Source organism: Macaca mulatta, chromosome 3, assembly GCF_049350105.2.
Source record: "Macaca mulatta isolate MMU2019108-1 chromosome 3, T2T-MMU8v2.0, whole genome shotgun sequence".
Lineage (NCBI taxonomy): Eukaryota > Metazoa > Chordata > Mammalia > Primates > Cercopithecidae > Macaca > Macaca mulatta.
This window is the reverse complement of record NC_133408.1, coordinates 53496684-53513380: the sequence shown is the minus strand read 5'-3', so window position 1 is coordinate 53513380 and position 16697 is coordinate 53496684. Positions and strand designations below refer to the sequence as shown.

General features: G+C 44.6%; 1 long non-coding RNA gene across 1 annotated transcript in view; it reads left to right on the top strand.

Moving 5' to 3' along the window:
• LOC144340073 (uncharacterized) overlaps positions 1–16697 on the top strand; it is a 151289-nt gene that overhangs the window by 79687 nt on the left and 54905 nt on the right. Inside the window, exon 4 of the long non-coding RNA XR_013415786.1 lies at positions 12181–12318. This is a non-coding gene — a long non-coding RNA (uncharacterized LOC144340073). The remainder of the gene's footprint in view (positions 1–12180; positions 12319–16697) is intronic.

The following is a 16697-nucleotide window of genomic DNA, read 5'->3' as shown; positions in this document are numbered from 1 at the left end:
AGAAAAGAATTTTAATTGGCTCACTGTTCCCAGCCAATGACATTAAGGCTATATGATATACAGGCTTCTGCTTCAGGGGAGGCCTCAAAAAACTTACAATCATGGCAGAAGGTGAAGGGAAAGCAGGCACATATTCACATGGCCGGCAGAAGAGAAAGAAAGTGAAGGGGGAAGTGCTACACACTTTTAAACAACCAGATCTCATGAGAACTCTATCATGAGAACAGCAAAAAGAAAAGTCTGCTCAATGATTCAATCACCTCCCACAAGATCCCTCCTTCAACACTGGAAATTATAGGTAGACATGAGGTTTGGGTGGGGACACAGAGCCAAACTATATCAGAACTTATCTACCATTTCCCAGCATTCCCTGGTAGGATCCACAGTGGTAATTGGCTTTATTAGTATACTTCCCTTCTCTGCCCCGTCTTCTACTGGTGTTTCCTGTATTTTTCTGTCCAAAAATACTTGTCTCCAGGTCTACTTCTGGGGGAACCCAACAGAAGACATTAAGGCATAGAGAAGTTAAATAAGTTGTGCAAGTCACTCCGATGTAAACAGAGACACCTCATAACTTTGAGTTACATTGTAACTTAACTTACAGTGCTGCCTTCTCAACCCCCGCACCTGAGACTACCCTCAGTGTACTTTGTCTAAGGCGGGCATTTATCCTATGGTTGAACATGAAGTAGTGGGACAATGTTAGGCTTTGCTGTCTGTTTCTATGCTCACATCAGGCTGGGCCTGCCGGAATTCTTGAGCGGAGGATGTTTGCAAAGCTGCTTCCGTTTAGTCCTGAACAGCAGTACAGAGGCAAGGAGGGGAATATGGGAAAACACAAAGTTCTGCACGACAGGAAATCACGTTAGAAAGCTGTGAAAATCATGTATCCTTTTGAGGCGTGATGGTTTTAATTTTCTCAGGCCCTGATCTCCCTGGCAACAATTTAGAAGTGCATAAGCATTCATGAATCAGAGTGGGGCACGTCTGCATGTTTAATTACATGTCATTGGATGGAAACTTTCCTTTTGATCTTAGCATTTAAGGGGATTTACACTTTAACAATTACATTTTTTCTTTCTCCTCCCAAAGTCAATGTGGATTATTGAATAATGTCAGCATAGTTGGGTGTAGTGGGAGGATGTTGAGAAACCCAAGGAGATTTTGCTTCTGTCTAGGATGTAGTATTGCACTCTCTACACGCTCCTATTCTTGAGAAATGGGGAATCTATGAGGGTCTCACCAAGCAGACCCTTTACCCACTCTAGAGGAGGCTGTGCCAGTAAAGACCAGGGCTTAGAAAGAAGACAGGCTATAGTTTCCTTACCTTGTTCAACAATGAGCCCTGATGATGCTCCAAGCCTTTGCAAAGACAGATTAATTCTACATTCAGAATGGAGATCAGGGGTTGCCAGAGACAAATGGAAGATTCTCTACCCTCAATAGAATTTGAATTGCTTTGTCTTCTTTTTCTAAACCTTCTCTTTCCTCCTTTCCTTCACTGCCACTTCTTCAATCTTCTCCCCCTGTTATCGGAAAGGGGTCCCAATCCAGACTCCAAGGGAGGGTTCTTGGATCTCACACAACAAAGAATTTAGGGTGAATCCACAGAGTAAAGGGAAAGCAAGTTTATTAAGAAAGTAAAGGAATAGCCAGGGTGTGGTGGCTCACTCCTGTAATCTCAGCACTTTGGGAGGCTGAGGTGGGCGGATCACAAAGTCAAGAGATAACGACCATCCTGGCCAACATGGTGAGACCCCATCTCTACTAAAAATACAAAAATTAGCTGGGCGTGGTGGCGGGCACCTGTAGTCCCAGCTACTCGGGAGGCTGAGGCAGGAGAATTGTTTGAGCCCAGGAGGTGGAGGTTGCAGTGAGCCGAGATAGAGCCACTGCACTCCAGTCTGGCGACAGAGCAAGACTGTCTCAAAAATACAAACAAACAAATAAAACAAATGAACAAAAAAAAAGAAAGTAAAGGAATAAAAGAATGGCTGCTCAGGCCGGGCACGGTGGCTCAAGCCTGTAATCCCAGCACTTTGGGAGGCCGAGACGGGCGGATCATGAGGTCAGAAGATCGAGACTATCCTGGCTAACATGGTGAAACCCCGTCTCTACTAAAAAAAATACAAAAAAATAGCCGGTCGCGGTGGCGGGCGCCTGTAGTTCCAGCTACTCGGGAGGCTGAGACAGGAGAATGGCGTAAACCCGGGAGGCGGAGCTTGCAGTGAGCTGAGATCCGGCCACTGCACTCCAGCCTGGGCCCCAGAGAGAGACTCTGTTTCAAAAAAAAAAAAGAATGGCTGCTCCACAGACAGAGCAAGACATCCCCAAAAGCAAAAGGAAGAATGCACCCACCTTAGTTACAATGTTTGTTCATATATAAGATAAAAAAGGCAAAAACTCACGGCAGTGGTGTGCTCTACTACAAGGTGCTGGGCCAAAGATTTTTCAGCTTTCTGTAACTACTGTTTTCTGCAAGAATCTATATTACTATATTTAAAGCAAAACTCATTCTGTTCTTATTTCTATTTTTTATTTTTTTGAGACAGGGTCTTGCTCTGTCACCCAGGCTGGAGTGTGGTGGTATGATCATAGCTCACCACAGCCTCAACCTCTTGGGCTCCAGTAATCCTCCCACCTCAGCCTCCCAAGTAGTTAGGACTACAAGGGCGCACCACCATGCCTGACTAATTCTTGTATTTTTCATAGAGACACGGTTTCCTAGGCTGGTCTCAAACTACTGGGCTCAAGCAATCCGCCCACCTCTGCCTCTCAAAGTGCTGGGATTGCAGGCCAGGCTGCAAAACTTATTCTTAAACAAATCATGCTTTTGTTCTTAAGATATCAAGACAGCAGGCCATTTCCTGAGTCTGTTAAATCCTAGGTCAGGTCTGTTGGCAAACATTGTTAACCTGTTCCCCTTAACCGTAAATATTCTGTGACTAAGAATGCCTAGCCTCCTGGGAAAGCAGCCTAGGAAGTCTCAGCCTCATTCTACTCGGCCCCTGTTCAACATGGAGTCACTCTGGTTCGAATGCCCCTGACACCCCCACCCCGCTTACTTATTTTCTTCCTTCCTCCCTCCCACACATAATATATTTCAGTGATTTTTCCGAGCCGTCCATTAGGGATACATATGTAAAAAACTTGTCAGGAACCCTTAAGGTCCAGAGGGCAGAAATGTCTAACCCTTTCCATGAGGAATTCATTTGTGTCCAGAAGTATACACCACTGACTCAAGGACTGTTACTGTCCATGTTCCTTCCTTATAAGAATCGACCTGACCTGAACGATTACTCAGCTCTATATTCACTCAGACAGACACCCATCTATTTAACATTATTTAACGCAGCATTAATGCCAGTGTCATAAGCCTGTAAGGCCAGGCTATTTGGATTTTCTCCTGAGCCCACTGTGTACAAATTTTTCTCCTTCACTATGCCTGTTTTCTATCTGAAAAATGGGCATGATCAACCCTCAGTGGGTTAAACTGATGAGTAAAACAGATAATGGGGTAGGTGAGGTAGCTCACGCCTATAATCCTAGCACTTTGGGAGGCAGAGGTGGGTGGATCACCTGAGGTCAGGAGTTGGAGACCAACCTGGCCAACATGGCAAAACCCCATCTCTACTAAATATATAAAAATTAGCCAGACATGGGGGCATGTGCCTGTAATTCCAGCTACTCAGGAGGCAGAGGAAGGACAATTGCTTGAACCTGGGAGGTGGAGGTTGCAACGAGCCAAGATTGCGCCATTATGCTCCAGCCTGGATGGCAGAGCGAGATCTGTCTCAAAATAATAATAATAATAAAACAGATAATAATGTAAAGTTCATGGCTTAGTTCCTGGGTATATCAAGCCACTCCCACACTTAGTGACTAAAGCCAGGTTTGCAAGTTTTTTTGTGTGAAGAGACAGAGAGTCAATATTTTAAGCTTTGCAGGCCATACAGTGTTCATTGCAACTATTCAACTCTGTTATCATATAAAAGCAGCTATAGATAATACATAAAGGAAGGAGTGAGGCTGTGTTCCAACAAAATAATACTGACAAAAATAGGAGACAGGCCAGATTTGGTCCACAGGCCATAGTTTGCCAACTTCTGTCTTAAAACAACAACTATTTATTTGCCTTTTGTTGGTTTATAATTTGGACAAGGCTCAGCTAGGCTGGCTCACGTGTCTGAAGTCAGCTGCTGGGTCAGCTGGGCTGGTTGATGTGGGATGGCCTCAACTGGGTGGACGTGACTCTTCTCCAGGTGGGGTTTCATCCTCCAGCAGGCTAGTTCGGGCTTGCTCAAATGGAGACCGGACAGGGCTCCAGGGAACCGTGTAGAAATATGCAAGGTTTCAGGGCTGGGCGTGGTGGCTCATACCTGTAATCCCAGTCCTTTGGAAGGCCAAGGAGGCTGGATCACCTGAGGTCAGAAGTTCAAGACCAGCCTGACTAACATAGGGAAACCCCATCTCTACTAAAAATATAAAAAATTAGCTGGGCGTGGTGGCAGGCACCTGTAGTCTCAGCTACTGGGGAGGCTGAGGCAGGAGAATTGCTTGAACCTAGGAGGCAGAGGTTGCAGTGAGCCGAGATAGAGCCACTGCACTCCAGCCTGGACAACAAGAGCGAAACTCCATCTCAAAAAAAAAAAAAAAAGAGAAACCACTAAAAAAGAAAAGCAATATGAAAGGCTTCTTGAGGTTTAGGCACAATGTCTGTCACATGCTCTTGGTCAGACTAAGCCACAATGCCAGCCTAGATGCCATGGTTGGGGAAACTGACTCCATTACTTGAAGAAAAAGCTGCAGATTCATACTGCAAAGGGAAATGCATACAGGGAGGGAAATTAGCACAACCATGTTTGCAAACCACTTACACATGAGCACAAAAGAAGTGCTCCCTAAATGTTAACTATTAGCATGGACCTACTCTGTAGCATGTTCTGTGGTAGAAATAGAAGAGATGATAAAGCTATAAAACCTAAGCTTTGAGATGCTTACAGTCCAAAATGTGAAATGAGCTTTGTCCACAAATAACAAAGAATAAAAATAAGATGTGATTCTTCAGCTTGGAATTCAGAGCTCAAGAAACATCAGCAACTAGAATGCAGGAGATAAAAAGTTCTGATAAGTTTACTGAGAAGAATGATGACTTCCAGCTTCATCCATGTGCCTGCAAAGGACATGAACTCAGAAAACCAAACACCACATGTTTTCACTCGTAAGTGGGAGTTGAACAATGAGAACACATGGACACAGGGAGAGGAACATCACACACTGGGGCCTCTCGGGGGGTGGGGAGGAAGGCGAGGGAGAGCATTAGGACAAACACCTAATGCATGCAGGGCTTAAAACCTAGATGGCAGGTTGATAGGTGCAGCAAACCACCATGGCGCGTGTATACCTGTGTAACAAACCTGCATGTTCCGCACATGTATTCCAGAACTTAAAGTAAAATAAATTTTTAAAAAGTTCTGGTAAGTTTATGGGCCATATAGGGACTATATCTCAAAGCTCTTCATGACAAAGTAGTCTTATATGGTATTCTAGGCCCCAGATGCCTCAATGGATAGTGATATAGCCCTCAATCTCATGGTGGCAGACTCCCCACCAGGGTTGCCTTCCACAGTCACCCCTGTTTTACTCCATTTGGCTGTTATAGCAAAGTACCATAGACTGAGCGGCTTACAAATGAGGGAAATTGATTTCTTACAGTGTCAGAAGCTTGAAGTCCAAGATGAAGGTGATCAAGGTGCCTGGTGAGATCTGGTGTGTGGTGAGAGCTCATTCCTGATTTATATTAACAGACAGCTGTATTTTTGCTATGTACTCACATGACAGAAGGGATAAGGGGGATAATTTGCATTGTTTTTAAAATTTCTTTTTATTTTTAATTTTTGTGTGTACATAGTAAGTATATATATATTTATGGGATACATGAGATCTTTTGATACAGGCATGCAATGTATAATAATAATTACATCATGGAGAACAGGGTATTCATCCCCTCAAGCATTTTTTCTTTTTATTGTTTTTTTGAGATAGAGTCTCACTCTTGTCGCCCAGGCTGGAGCGCAATGGTGCTATCTCAGCTCACGTAACCGCTGCCTCCCGGGTTCAAGTGATTCTCCTGCCTTAGCCTCCTGAGTAGCTGGGACTACAGGTGAGCACCACCACGCCCGCCTAATTTTTGTATTTTTAGCAGAGAAGGGGTTTCACCATTTTGGCCAGGCTGGCCTCGAACTCTTGACTTCAAGTGATCTGCCCACTTCGGCCTCTCAAAGTGCTGGGATTACAGGCATGAACCACTGCACCTGCTCCCTCAAGCATTTTTTATAAGGGCACTTATCCCACTCACAACCACTCCACCTTCATGACCTAATCAGTTCCCAAAGGCCCTGCCTCCAAATACTATCCCCTTGGGGATTCGGTTTCTACCTACGAATTTTGGGGAGACATAAACATCAATCTTTGACACCTCCCTATATCTGGAGGAGAGCCCCAACATTCTCTCTGCCATTAATTTTCTTAGCTCAACTACACCAGCAGAAGGAAGCAAAGGTGTCCAAGGGAGAGAACACAGTAATGGGTTCTTAGTTTCTGTTTCTGATGGGGCCACTAAAGCCCCTTCCTCATCCCTCTTTTCCGCTTGTCACTAGAGACAGAAACTAAAAACCATGGCTTCAGGCTGCCAAAAGCCTAAAATAAAATGAAACAGAACAACAACAACAACAACAACAAAATAAGGTGGGTTGGACAAGCTTGGCAAGGAAGCCGTAAGGTGAGAACCATGAAAGTGATCACCTGAAACTTGACAGCATTTCAGATAGAGAGGACAGCAAGTGCAAAGACCTCAAGGTGAACGCATGCTTGACTTGTCCCAGAAACAGTTAAGAAATGGATGCAGCTAGATCGGAGTGAGAGAGTAGGACAGCAGTGACAGATGCAGTTAGAGAATAGATGGGACCAGATTATGCAATGAGGGGATAGACTATGTGAAGACAGGAGTAAAAGCAGGAAGACCAATTAAAAGAGGTGCTAGACAGGGTACAGTGGCTTACGCCTGTAATCTCAACACTTTGGGAGGCCGAGGCGGTCGGATCACGAAGTCAAGAGACTGAGACCATCCTGGCCAACATGGTAAAACCCCATCTCTACTAAAAATACAAAAATTAGCTGGACATGGTGGTGTGCACCTGCAGTCCCAGCTACTCAGGAGGCTGAAGCAGGAGAATCACTTGAACCTGGGAGGCAGAGGTTGCAGAGAGCCAAGATCACACCACTGCACTGCAGCCTGGCAACAGAGTGAGACTCCATCTCAAAAAAAAAAAAAGAGGTGCTGATGGCTTGGTCTAGGATGGTTGAGGAGACTAGATACATTTTGCATGTAATATAGGCAGGATTTGCTCATGTATTTGTTCTACAGAGTGAGAAAGAAGAATTCAGAACATCTCCAAGGTTAATCTGAGCAACTTTGAGGCTGGAAGTGCCACTAGAGATAGGATAGACTAGGGTAGGAGTTAAGTTTGGGGAAAGAAATCAAGAATTTATTTTTGGCCTAAGATACCTGTTAATGTAAGTGGTAACATTAAGTACTTGGAGTTTAGGGGAGAGATTGGGCTTAAATCATTAATTTAGAATCCATCAATGCACATATGACATTGAAAGCCTTAGAGCGTATGAGTTCTCCTGGAGAGGAAGTGAATATAAAAGGGAGAAGGCAGCTGGGGACTGAGCCCTGGGCACAATGGTGTTGAAAAATCAGAAGAGGCCAGGCAAGGTGGCTTATGCCTGTAATCCCAACACTTTGAGAGGCTGAGGTGGGTGGATCGCTTGGGCTTAGGGGTTTGAGACCAGCCTGACAACGTGGCAAAACCCCATCTCTACAAAAAATACAGAAATTAGCCTGGCGCAGTGGTGCACGTCTGTAGTCCCAGCTACTTGGGAGACTGAGGCGGGAGGTTGGACGGTCTGCCTCCCAGGAAATGAGCTCTCACTTTGCCAAAAAATACAAAAATTAGCCTGGTGTGCTGGTGCACATCTGTAGTCCCAGCTATTTGGGAGGCTTGAGCGTAGGAGGTCGAGGCTGCAGTAAGCTGAGATTGTGCCACTGCACTCTAGCCTGGACAACAGAGCAAGACCTTATCTCAAAAAAAAAAAAAAAAAAAAAAACCCAGGAAGACTACAGGAATGTAACATAAAAGCCTAAGAAGGAGTAGCATCCAAGTTAGGTAGGAGGAGGAGAACGGAGAAAGTGGTACTCTGGAATCCAAGTGAAGGAAGTTAAGAAGGAGAGAGGGATCAGCTGCATCAAACATTGTTAAGTAAGGTGAGAACTGAGAATTCCATATACATAGCAATATGGAAGCCACTGTTGACCTTGACAATAGTAGTTTCGGTCCAGTTGAGGAGAAGAAAGTCCGCATGGTGGGTCCAAGACAGACTAATAAGGAGACTAATTGGAGGTACACAGAGAGTTATTAAGGATTTTGCTTTAAAGGAAAAGCAGAGAAATTGGTTGGCAGCTAAATAAATATGTGAGATCAAGTGAGGAGTTTCCCCAAAGAGGAGATATTGCAGCATGTTTGCATGTTTAGGAGGAAAAAAACCAAAAGGGCAATTGCAAAAGCACAGTTCTCATCTTGTAGGCAAGAAGGGATAAGACAAATGCACAGGAAGATTGGCCGTGGGTTGGAGCAGAGATCTGCCACCATTGTAATAAGAGAGAAGGTGGGTGGACATAAAGATAATGAGTATACTTGGTAGTAGGAAGACGAAGTGGTTCTTTTCAGTTTGTTTCTAATTTCCCAATGAAATGTGAGGTTAGGTTAGTGCTCTGGTTCTCAAAGTGTGGTCCCCAGACCAGCAGCATCAGCATCACCTGAGAATTGGTTAGAAATACAAATTCCTGGGCCCCACCCCAGGTCTACCCAACCACAACCTGGAGATGGGGTCCAGCAATCGGCATTTGAATGAGCCTTCCAAGGCCAGGTGCGTTGATTCATGCCTGTAATCCCAGCAGTTTGGGAGACCCAAGCAGGTGGATCACCTGAGGTCAGGAGTTCAAGACCAGGCTGGCCAACATGGTGAAACTCCCGGGTCTACTAAAAATACAAAATTAGCCAGGCATGGTGGCATGCGCCTATAATCCCAGCTACTCAGGAGGCTGAGACAGGAGAATCGTTTGAACCCGGGAGGCAGAGGTGGCAGTGAGCCGAGATTGCACCACTGCACTCCAACCTGGGCGAGATAGAGTGAAACTCAGTCTCAAAAAAAAGAAAAAAAAGAAAGAGAATGAGCCTTCCAGGTGATGACGATGTGTGCTCAAGCTAGAGAACCACCGGATTAGTGTGAAGAAGAGGGAGAAAGCAGGGAATCAGAGGTTTGAGAAAATACAAGATAAACTCATTTCTCCAGATCATGGAGGCATGAGTTGACTAGGGAATTGTTATGGGGTTGCTAAGCAGGGTGGAGGACTCACTTTTGTGGTCATTAATTCGAAAAATGAGACCAGTTAGCAACTGGTTGTGTTCACTCTTTCTATATGCAGCTCCTCAGGGGCAAGAGTGGAGTATGCAGAGCTGGATTTTCATCAGGCTTGGTGTTTTGCTGGACAATTGTGACAAAGGAAAAGGAGAACAAAAAGCTGGGAAACGTGGGCCTAAAAGTTGAGGGTACCTGCAAGAGAATGTCTCTGAAGATGAGCCAGAGAACACAAGGAGGGTGGCCCGCGTGTGAGGATCAGTGGATTGGATGTCTGGGTGCAGTAGAAGGACTCTTGGAGGGCTGGTTTTAGAAGGAATGGGGCAGAAAGGTGAGATGTGGTAGTTGGACCAAGATTTTGGAAAATTACAGTGAGTGACAATGGCATCTTGGATGTGCCTGAGGCTGTGAGTTGCATAGGTGGGTCAAAAGCAACCATCAGAGATGAGAAAATCAAGGAACTGTAAGGTCAAATTATTAGAAGGATCACTTGTATAGTTGTTGAAACAACCAAAAAAATGCAATGGGAATATTGGTGGAGAGGAAGGTATCGATTCAGACACTAAAATCTTCCAAGAATGAGGAAGAAGAGAAGCCTGCACATCTGTAGATTGTATGGTCTTATAGAATAAGCTCCCCAAAAGATGGAGACTTCATGGAGAGGCTAAAAGGAGTAGCCTAGAAGCAGTGATCATGATTGGGTAGGGCCGGGCGCAGTGGCTCACGCCTGTAACCCCAGCACTTTGAGAGGCCGAAGCAGGCAGATCACTTAAGGTCAGGAGTTTGAGACGAGCCTGGCCAACATGGTGAAACCCCGTCTCTACCAAAAATACAAAAATTAGCCAGGCATGGTGGCAGCGACCTATAATCCCAGCTACCCAGGAGGCTGAGACAGGAGAATCGCTGGAACCCGGGAGGCAGAGGCTGCAGTGAGCCGAGACTGGGCCACTGCACTCCAGCCTGGGCAACAGAGCAAGACTCCATCTCAAAAAAAAAAAAAAAAAAAAAAACCACAAATAAATAAAAATAATTGGGTAGAATGTTGGGTGGGGAGAAAGTATTGTTGTTTGATAGGGTTGCACAGGCGTCTCTCAGGCAATGGCTTAAATTTAGTGAGAGCAAGAAGTTAAGAGAAACATTGAAGAAAAGGTTTAACACTAGGGGGTTTTTGGCTAATGCCATGCTCTTTCAGATAAAACAGTGGAAGGATTTGGAAGGTCAGGGGAATGTAGGGGTTTGCATCACATAAAGAGATGAGAGTCCACTGCTGGTACTGACATGGATGTCTTGCCTTCTTCTAGTGGCAAAGTAAACTGAGAAGAAAGACATGATGACATGGATTCTGATTATATTGGTATCTTAGGAATAAAGAATTGATTCTAATATAGCCTCCTTCTTGGGATTACTTGTTTAGGTACATTGTGGGGTTAAGACTATAGTAGAGGACATAGGGGGCTGGGCATGGTTGCTCATGCCTGTAACCCCAGCATTTTGAGAGACCAAGGCAGAAAATTAGCCAGGTGTGGTGGTACACACCTGTAATCCCAGCTACTCGGGAGGCTGAGGCATGAGAATTGCTTGAACTCAGGAGGTAGAGGTTGCAGTAAGCCAAGATCCGAGATCACGGCACTGCACTGCAGCACCTGGGCAACAGAGCAAGATTCTGCCTCAAAAACAAACAAACAAACAACAACAACAACAACAAACTGTGGTAGGGGATTTGGAAGGGAAGGGAGGGGTAGATAGTGCTTTTTGGAACATCCCAGCTTCAGTTTTGCCAAATGAATGAATGAATGAGTGATTGAATAAGTTAGTAAAATGACATTTCTGAACTCATTAAGAAAATCCTGAGGACCACAGCATATAAGAGTTAGCATCATGAGCAAAGACAATGCACCAGTGGTCAGAGAGAGCGAGCTGGGGTCAGGGCATCTGAAGTTTACCCCTTTCTCTTGTTAAGCGTCATCAGTTTGGGTGCGTGTGCGTGTGCACAGGGAGCACAGGCTGAGGGAGCAGTATGACCCGGGTGATCTCCGAAGTCTGTTCCAACTTGGATGATCCATTCGGCTGTTCAATTCGGGGGTGCTTTTTTTCAGAATACCTAAGCATCTGCAAGCAGATGCCTGGCTGACACTGTCTTTCTTATTTTACCTTGTTGAGAGTTGAACAGTCATTGAATTAATTAATGTGTGGTCCTGACACTTTTCTATCTACACTTTTTTTTTTTTTTGAGACGGGGCCTCACTCTGTCACCCAGGCTGGAGTGCAATGGCGTGATCTCGGCTCACTGCAACCTCCGCCTCCTGGGTTCAAGCGATTCTCCTGCCTTAGCCTCCTGAGTAGCTGGGATTATAGGCGTTCACCACCACGCCTGGCTAATTTTTGTATTTTTAGTAGAGATGGGATTTCACCATGTTGGCCAGGCTGGTCTCGAACTCCCAATCTCGTGATCCACCCACCTCAGCCTCCCAAAGTGCTGGGATTATAGGCTGTGAGCCACCACGCCCAGCTTCTATCTATACTATTAGTAGACTCTGTAGCACTGAAAACCAGCACCCCTCCTCTCTCCTGCATCTCGGGGCAGATTCAGGGGTGCCCTGGTCAAAACAGCTTCCCCTGTGCATTTCCTCTGTAGCACTTTCCATAGTGTGTCCTTATATCTTCAGCTAATTATTTCCTCTTCTGTCTCTTCCAAAGCAAAGTCATATCCAAGACAGCAGGAACCACGTTTACTCTTTAATCATTGTATGTTCACTAAATATTTGCTGAACAAGTGAACAAAAAACCCGGTGGTGCGGAAATTAGACTCATTCTTGGTGTCACCAGGAGGTCCAGGTAAGTTGGAGGAATAGAATGGACCTAAGAAGAATTTGCTAATCATTACAGTGTACAGTCACAGGACTGTCTGCCTCCCAGGGAATGAGCTCTCACTTTGCCACAGCTTTTAAACTAGAGCTGCATGTTCAGGCTGCTGGTCATGTGATTTCCTGCATCGAGCCAGAAGTTAGGTAACATGAGTCATCAAAGGCCTTGAACTGTCTAGAATTCAATGAAATTAACGCATTCACATAGCACTTGTGAATGGTGTCATATCTTTGTTCTTCGTGAAAAAAAGTCCAATGAAATACTCATTCCGTTGTGTTACTAACAAGAGCTTGAATTCAGTCATTCATCCACCACGCATCCATTCATCCATCCTCCTTCATCCATCCATTCATTCATCCATCCTCTTTCATTCATCCATACTCCTTTATCCATCTATGTCTCCATTCATCTGTCCATCTACCCATCCATTCAACCATCCATCCATTCATCTATTCATCCATCCATCCACCCATCACCATCCATCCATTCATCCATCCTCTTTCATTCATCCATACTCCTTTATCCGTCTATCTCTGCATTCATCTGTCCATCTATCCATTCATCCAACCATCCATCCATTCATTCATCTATTCATCCATCCATCCACCCATCCATCCAACCATCATCAAACAACATTGAAACATCACTCCACAAAGCCATGCGAGGTCCAACGGATCCACAGATAAAACATGTGTTCTCTGAAGAACCCATGCATTAATGGGGGAGAAATACATCCTAATAGTAATAATAATAATAATATCCAATACCTATATAGTATTTTCTATATGACGGGCACCGTTCTAAGTGTTCTACAAATATTAATTCATCTGTCTCCAGAAGAACCCTAAGAGGTAGATACTATTATTGTCATTTCATATGTGAGAAAAGTATACTTACAATTTTCACTCAATTTAGAATTTGAGATGCTATAAAAACAGCCCTGGTTTTACCTACAGCAATGTGGATCTGAAACAAATACCTTTTTTTTTGGGGGGGGGGGACGGAGTTTTGCTCTTGTCACCCAGGCTGGAGTGCAGTGGTTTGATCTCAGCTTACTACAATCTCTGCCTTCCCGGGTTCAAGTGATTCTCCTGCCTCAGTCTCCTGAGTAGCTGGGATTACAGGCATCCACCATCACGCCTGGCTAATTTTTGTAGTTTTGGTAGACATGGGGTTTCAACACATTGGCCAGGTTGGTCTTGGACTCCTGACCTCAGGTGATCTGCCTGCCTCGGCCTCCCAAAGTGCCGGGATTACAGGCATGAGCCACCACGCCTGGCCTGAAACAGATGCTTTTAAGAATGAAACTTGTTGCTACGGTGGAGGTGGCTGTTTTGAGTGACAATATCCTTTCCAGTCCTCATTGTACAGAGGAAAGAATATTGTTCTAAAATTCAAGAATCTGGATTTTAGTCTGGCTCTGTGGTTAGCTGTGTGACTTTGAACAACTTGCTTTCCTCCTCTGGGCCTCACTTGCCTCCTCTGTAAAAGGATCCTAAATCTGTGTGTGAGGAAGGGCAAGGGTGGTAATGACTGGATACAGCAGAATCCCTGCATACAGTTGTGTAAGTTGCACACTGCACAATCCCAGGGGCCACCATGTACATAGGCTAAATGTGAATGGAGCCACCTGGAATTGTTCTACATGGTGACCTGTGTCTCAGGTGCCTTCTGTCTCTAATGATTTTGCAATTCACTGATGGTTTTCTTTTATCTGGATATGAAACGCTATTCTTTGTATAAAGGATGGAACCACATTTGCCCCCTCAGTATTTTCTAGCCTATCTGGTTTTGAGTACAACTTAACTGCACCCAGAACTCTCCATGTGAAAAAATATTCTCCAAATTCCTCTAGCATCTCTACTTGCTTTCAACATTTCCCAAGAGAATCCTCCAGCTATGGCGATGTTTGTGCATAGGCGGGCAAATTTGAAATTCTGTGTCTTCACAGTTGGATAATTTCAAGACAAGCCCAAAGTACATTAGTAGAGGAATGGGGAAGAAATCCACAAGGCAGCCATGTAAGCAGCCTTAAGCAAGAGAAAAGTGGGTGATTCTGATAATGCGATAAGTTCCGGGGACCCAGAAAGGATGAGAATTAATAAAAGTATATATCGTAATCAAATTAATTTTTTTCCTATTATAAAAGTCTCATATGCTCATTATAAAAAATTTGAAAAACAAAAGTTTTAACATAGTATGCTTTACCTCCTTTTGACTTTTCCTTTCTTTCTTTCTTTTTTTTTTTTTTTAGACAGAGTCTCACTCTGTTGCCCAGGCTGGAGTGCAGTGGTGCAATCTTTGTTCACCGCAACCTCCGCCCACTGGATTCAAGCAATTCTCCTGCCTCAGCCTCCCGAGTAGCTGGGATTACAGGAGCCTGTTGTGCCCAGCTAATTTTTGTATTTTTAGTAGAGACAGCGTTTCACCATCTTGGCCAGGCTGGTCTTGAACTCCTGACCTCGTGATCCACCTGCCTCGGCCTCCCAAAGTGCTGGGATTATAGGCATGAGCCACCGTGCCTGGCCTCTTCCTTTAATTTTACCTTTTTTGTTTCTGAGATGGAGTGTCTCTCTTGTTGCCCAGGCTGGAGTGCAGTGGCACAATCTCGGCTCACTGCAAGCTCTGCCTCCCAGGTTCAAGCCATTCTTCTGCCTCAGCCTCCCAAGTAGCTGAGACTACAGGCGCCCACCACCACGCCTAGCTAATTTTTTGTATTTTTTTAAGTTGAGACAGGGTTTCACCATGTTGGCCAGGATGGTTTCAATCTCCTGACCTCGTGATCTGCCTGCCTCGGCCTCCCAAAGTGCTGGGATTACAGGCTTGAGCCACCGCACCCAGCCATTTATTTGTATTTTTTGTAGAGACAAGGTTTCACCATGTTGGCCAAGCTAGTCTTGAACTCCTGACCTCAGGTGATCCGCCCACCTCAGCCTCCCAAAGTGCTGGGATGACAGGCGTGAGCCATCATGCCCAACCCAATTTTACATTTTATACCCTTTTTATTTTGCTTTCTTTGAATCTGTTTAATATAACCATATTCACGGTGTAGGTAAGTTTCATGAATATTTTAACCTTTCAAGCCTATGACTATTTTACAATTTATCTCATACTATCACAACCACTTTATAAAGATAATGTTTAGTTCAAAGTTTTATTGACTCACACCTGTAATCCTAGCACTTTGGGAGGCTGAGGCAGGCGGATCACCTGAGGTCAGGAGGTCGAGACCAGTCTGGTCAACATGATGAAACCCCGTCTCTCCTAGAAATACCAAAGTTAGCTGGGTGTGATGATGCGTGCCTGTAATCCCAGCTACCCGGGAGGCTAAGGCAAGAGCATCACTGGAATCCGGGAGGCAGAGGCTGCAGTGAGCTGAGATTGTGCCACTGAACTCCATCCTAGGCAAAAGAGCGAGACTCTGTTTCAAAAAAAAAAAAAATGTTTTATTGATACAATTATAGATTCACATGCAGTTCTAAGAAAAATTACAGAGCACTCTATACCCAGCTTTCCCAATGGTAACATCTTGAAAAACTATAGTACAATATTACAACCAGGATTTCATTGATATAATCAATTGATCTTTTTCAGATTTCCCCAATTTTATGTATAACTCATTTGTGTCTGAGTGCATGCACATTTAATTTTATGCAAAGATATCATATCTGAAGCTTTCTTTATCCGCCACCATCAAGATATTGAGCAACACCATTACCGGGAGGACACCTCATGTCACTCTATCTTTTCTTTTTCTTCTTCTTTTGTTTTTGAGATGGAGTCTCATTCTGTTGTCTGGGCTAGAGTGCAGTGGAGTGATCTCAGCTCACTGCAACTGCTGCCTCGCAGGTTCAAGTGATTGCCCTACCTCAGTCTCCCGAGTAGCTGGGATTACAGACGCCCGCCACTACACCCAGCTAATTTTTTGTATTTCTCAGTAGAGACGGGGTTTCACCATGTTGGCCAGCTGGGCTCGATCTTCTGACCTCATGATTCACCCGCCTGGGCCTCCCAAAGTGCTAGGATTACAGGCATGAGCCACCACACCAGGCCATGTCACTCTTCCATAACTACACCCACCTTCCTTTCCTCTCCCACCCCTAACCTTTGGTAATCTCGTCTTTTCTAAAATTTTGTCATTTGGAAAATATTCTATAAAATCACATAGTAATATGTAACACTTCGGGGTTGGTTTTTTTCACTTAGCGTAAATTCCCTGGAGATTCATCCAAGCTTTTTCATTTAAAAAATCAATAATTGATTCCCTTTTTATTGCTGCATAGTACCCACGGTATCCGTATACCACAGTTTGTTTAATCATTCACCAGGTGAAATACACTAGGCTATTT